We start from the raw sequence: 6,000 nt of genomic DNA, 5'->3' as shown, positions 1-6,000 counted from the left end.
ACCCAATACCATAAGCTGACTGTATTGAAAGGAAGGAAGTTGGAGGGTTAATAAAATAATTGGTTTCAGTTTTCTTCAATTTTTTTAGGGATAAAATCATTTTATTTTTAGAAGATAGTGGAATTTTAGCTTCTTGTTATTTATAACCAGTGAAAGTACAAATGTCTCTATTTTATCTATTCACAACCTGGCAGACTTTAAAATGCCTCAAGTGTGCACAAACACTAGGTTGGGCAGAAAGGAAATCAATCCTATGACTGTATCAGATGCCTGAATTGTTTTTCTCTAATAGATTTAAAATTTTGCATCAGGAGTATGATGGCATAATTACATGTTAGAAAAAATTTTATTTTATATGCCATGTTTTTATTTTATTTTGTCAAGTCAATTCTCCATATTTGATTTTTCATTAAGAATTTTTTCTGAAGCCATGTACCAACAATATAGTAAATTTTTTAACATTTTTACTTTTTTGTGATTTCTCAATTTTATGAGGTTAGAAAATCATTTCAAATATTTCAGGATAGTTTAACCTTTTGGGTGACTCAATAGTTTCTCTATTTTCAAAATGTTTCATAATGATTTAAGGAGTCTGTGTTCACTGTCTGCAAGAAAGTAAGTAGCATCTTCAAACCAAGTTTCCTTTTTAAATCAAACCAAGTGTAGGATTTTTCAGTAAGACTGAAATAATGTGCCATGAGCTACAAAAGTAGTAATTCCTAACCCAAAAACGTGTAAATCAACTTTTGAACGTGGCATTTCATGTAGAACATTTTATGATGTGGTTTGTTGTTGTTGTTGTTGCATTTGTTTAATTCTGTGAAGCTGTGTTACTCTACCTGTCTAACACCCCTGATGGTCTAATAAAGAACTGCCCAATACCAAGGCAGTAGAAAGGATAGGCAGAACAGGCAGGCAGAGAGAATGTATAGAGAGGGAAAAATCTGGGAGGAGAGATCTAAGATCTAGGAGCAGCCAGAGAAGGAGAAAGACTCCAGGGGCAAGCCACCCAGCTACACAGCAAGCCATAAAGTAAGAGTAAGATTTACAGAAGTTAGAGAATGGGAAAAGCCCAGAGGCAAAAGGTAGATGGGTGAATTTAAAGTAAACTGGCTGGAAACTAAGCCAAGAAAGGGCCAGGCATGCATAAGTCAGAATAAGCCTCCTCCGTGTGTAATTTATCTGGAAGCTGGGTGGCACCCCCCCCCCAAAAAAAAAGAATAAAATACTAACAACAACAACAAATTGGCATACCGACTTGGTGCTCGAATATTCATCTAGAGCCTGAGAAAACTGAACAATAACAGGAAAAGGACAAGGCTCCTTTAAGAGGCGCTGCTGTTCATCGGGCGGGGCTAAATAAAAACAAACAGCAATCTAAGCAAAAATCGCCTGTGGCAATACTGGCTTCCACAGCTAGGAATGTTGAATGCAGTTTTCAGTCAGGAACCTCTTTAGGTTTGGCTTTCAAGACCAGAAAAGTGTGCAGAGTCAGCTGAGAGCCTCCTGTGGAGAATACAGGTATACAATAGCAGTCTAAAGTTTGCTCATGTGGTCAAAAAAGACTGGAGATGAACTCATACAAAAACAACAAATAAATAAAGCTCTGAAAAATAAGAAACTTTTGGAAACAGCAAAGAGAAAAAAAAAAATAGAGATATGAAGTAAAAGAGGTCCAGATGGAAACACCTCTAAACAGGTTATAGTGTGTTTAACAATGCATAGGCTTAAGAAAAGGAAAAGGGTATAGTCATAGAAAAAAAAATGAGTAGTCTCTTTAAAAGAAAACAGCCATGTAAGATGGGAAATGCACAGGTAGTCTGGATTCTGTCTGTTATTGTGTTGATTTTGAATTTTTTGACTATTGAGAAGCAAGAGACAGCTGCTAGGATGCAAGGGATTGTGAACTGGACTGCTAAATTGAACCTATTTAGATATTTTAGAAATGCCTTAACTTTAAAAGAGTCAAAAAATATATTTGTCAAATGGAAATCAAAAATGCCTTGGAGTTTTGATCCCACAGGAGATGAGAGGCTGTGGATTCCTTCAAGGTTAATATGGATCAGGTTTGATCAAGAGAGACCTCCTGAAACTTGACAGTTGATATCTATCAGGAAAGGTTACTGCTACTGGTCTTCCCAGGACTTTGTCATTATCTCAAAATTTTCTCTCTGGAGCCCTAGAGATACTTCATCCACAGACAGCAGGATGAAATATGGAGAAATCTATACCCACATTCCTAAGAGTTGGGGGGTGTGGGTGGTTTTTGTTATTTGGTGGGTTATGGTTTTTTGCTATCATTTAGAGGAATATAGTATATTGATACAAATTTAAAATTATTATTGTTACACTGTATATGTTTCTACTCTTGTCTAAAGGGTTTTTGTATATCGATGCAAATTTAAAGTTGTTTTTGTTACCACATATTGTATATGTGTTTCTACTCTTGGTTAAGGTATTGTACATATGCAGTTTATTTAAAAATGTAAGGTAAAGTTCTAGTTTTTGAAAGCTATTATTATAAACTATATAGGACAATCAAGAAACATAGGTCAGTAATTAATCATTAATAAAAGTCAAATTTGTAGATATGTTAGGTATACTTTCCAGATCATATATAGATATAATTTGGTAGTCTTTAAATATTTCAAAGACCCGTGGAATATAGCATTTAAAATGTTTTGTTAATTTGAAGTTTTTCATGACAATGAAATACATCTGCTCCTGGCAGCACCAATTTACTTCAGAGAAGATGATGGGCATTAAAGAAACTCCTTATGGAGTTTGCTTTCTTTATTGCAAGATTAGCCACTGGGCAAAGAAACTGTTCTTGCCTTTGACTGCTGACAATGTGCTGTGCAGACTGGACATGCAGGAAACAAAAGAAAAAGACTGTTGAACTTTTCCAAAAGAAAGCAGGACAGTCCTTAACAATTCCTGCTTCACAGAAGAGTCTACCAGATATTCTGCAGGACACAGAGGAAAGTGACTGATAAATATTGCCACAACAAGGCAAGACAGTCCAAAATTCCTACTTCATAGAAAAGCCTTCCAGATACTCTAGGCCTGTAGGCTGAAGATGGATTCCCCAACGTTGCAGAGGAACTAACTTTTGGTGTCTGTCCAGGTAGCCAAATGTCTCTGTTGTTAAATAATACATCCTTCTGGGTCTTTGATGAAGTTGAAGACTAAATAGTTATAGTTGCAGTTATCCTTAGTTATCCTGGGCTGTGCTAGATATCTGAAGTGCATTGCTATGGGATGTTCTGTATGTTAAATGTGTTGCTCTGATTTGTTAATAAATAAAACACTGATTGGCCAGTAGCCAGGCAGGAAGTGTAGGCGGGGCAAGGAGAAAAAAACCCTAAAAAATAAAAAGGCTGAGTCAAAAAAAACACTGCCAGCTGCTGTCATAAAAAGCAAGATGTAAGGTACCAATAAGTCACGAGGCACATAACTTATAAACTAATAAAAACGAGTTAATTTAAGATATCAAAACTAAATAACAAAAAGCCTACTGCGGCCATATAGTTGTAAACAATATAAGTCTCTATGTGTTTACTCAGTTGGGTCTAAACAGCTACAGGACTGGTGGGTGAGATAGATTTGTCCTGACTGTCAGCCAGGCAGGACTGAAGAAAATAACTACAGTGCATGCCTAGAAATCACAGCCCAAATCATAAGGAAGTGCTTCTACTCCTTCCCAACACTGTGATATATATTGCTACAACACTAAGTACTACAAAAAAGTTGTGGTTTGAGGATAAATGGATACCATATTCTTATATATTTCTATTTTTTGTCCCTAATTGGTAGAACTATTTGGGAATGATTAGGAGGTGTGCCCTTGGAAGAAGTTTGCCACTGGGGACAAGTTTGAGGATTAAAAATCCCACACCATTCTAATTTATCTTCCCCCTACCCTCCAGTTCTATCTATATCTGTGTCTCTGTCTCTGACTATTGCGTGTGGATCCAATGGAAGCCTTCAGCTCATTTACCAACATCATGACTGCCTTCCTGCCCGCCGCCCTGCCGCGCTCCCAGCCATGATGATTATGGGTTCATTCTCTGAAACTGCAAGGCCCAATAAACTTTATTCTATAGATTTCCAAAATTATGGGGACTATCCTCCACAACAGAAAAGAAACTAAGGTAAGCATTATTTCACTTTTAAAGAAAAACCAATTTTATAATAGTGATAAGAAGCTTAATAATTCCAAGTGAAATAAGACAAATAACTTTTACTGTTCATAGCAGACTAAGAAAAAAACAATATATTTGATTGATGAGGTGAAAGTTTGTGAACTTCGCAGAAGCATTTATTGTATATGTCCCCAAAATAACTATTATCTATGTTCAATAGTAATAAATGTACTTAAGATAAAATGGCAACATTTAGAGTCATAATAGTTTGGTAACCCACTACAGAAACCATTTTTATTTGAAAAGTTTTTATTCATACAGTGTATTTTGATGATATTTTCCCTCCCCTAACTCTTCCCTGATCCACTCCTCCCATAACCTCTCCACCTTCGAAACCACCCAACTTGTACTCCCCTCTCTTTTTTTTCTCTCTCAATAAACAAAAACAAAAATCAGTTCAAACATAAACAAATATGACAAAATTACCAAAAACAAATCACACACCATACTATCACACCCAGAAGTGTACAATCTGGTTGGTGTTTTCCAACTACTCCTGAACATGAGGACTGTCCTGTAGTGTAGTAGACACACTCCTGTTTCACTTCCTTGGAGAAAACATACTTTTCCTTTTCCAGTGGGTATCAATTGCAGATAGCTTCTTGGTTATGGGTGGGACCCAGTGTCCTGTTTGGTCTCTCAGTAAGGGACTTCATATGTCTTGAGTTGTGCAGGTCTAAAGCTCTGTGGTTCATATGTTCATCTGTCCTTTTGTGTCTGAAAGACACAGTTTCCTTGAAATCCTCTATCACCTCTGGTTTTTACAATCTTTCTGATCTGTCATCCATATAGATCACTGAGCCTTGAAGAGTGTGTGTATTAGAGGACTGGGGATTGGCAAACACAACCCAAACAGGACTGATTGCTCCAAAGTCTCTTACTCTCAGCATATTGTCCAGTTATGGTCTCTGGGATGTAGCTGAAGTTTTCCTATGTCCAACCGCCTCCTGCAGCCACTCAGACCCATGTAAACACACAGAGACTTATATTACTTTTAAACTGTATGGTCATGGCAAGCTTCTTGCTATCTAGTTCTTATATCTTAAATTAACCTATTTCTAGTAATCTATCAGTTGCCACGTGGCTTGTGGCTTACCAGTACTTTTACATCTTGCTTTCTCTGTGTCTTCCTTGTGATTCCTGACTCAGCCTTCCTCTTCCCAGAATTCTCTTCTCTCTTTGTCCCACCTATACTTCCTGCCTGGCTATTGGCCTAGTAGCACTTTATTTATCAATCAATCAAAGCAACACATTCACTGCATACAGAAAGACATCCCTAGCACTGGGTTAATCCCCATCTTTTTCGAGAAATTAATATTCAGGCATCATCACATGCTAGGGTCAAAGTTAGTATCTCTAAAAATGTCTATTTTATACTACCTTTTATGTGTAATAATGTCTATTGTTAGTTAACTATAATTCAGTGAAATATGTTGATTAATTTTCCTTTTAATAGTCACACAATGTGATGAGTATACCTTGAATATATCTCAAGTATAGCAATTACAGAATTGTCTACATATAAACTACATAGAAAAATGGTAGTAGAATTCACTAAACCATTGTTTACTTTGAAAATAGCCAATTACTATTGCTTGACTGACAGCCATTTTCATATTTAGCTGCTCAATTAAGTACAATGTGTTTTTATGTAAATTGGTTTTCTGTACAAGAACCAGGAGAAACAATACATTTCAATAAGGCTGAAAACAGCCCATAACAGAAAGAAAGAACTGTGAGTTAGGTGAATAATCGGGATTATTATTTATTCTGGTTCAAGTGTCTTGCTTTTTAA

This window comes from Peromyscus leucopus, chromosome 6 (genome assembly GCF_004664715.2).
Source record: "Peromyscus leucopus breed LL Stock chromosome 6, UCI_PerLeu_2.1, whole genome shotgun sequence".
Taxonomy (NCBI): Eukaryota; Metazoa; Chordata; class Mammalia; order Rodentia; family Cricetidae; genus Peromyscus; species Peromyscus leucopus.
Note: the sequence above shows the minus strand (reverse complement) of the source record.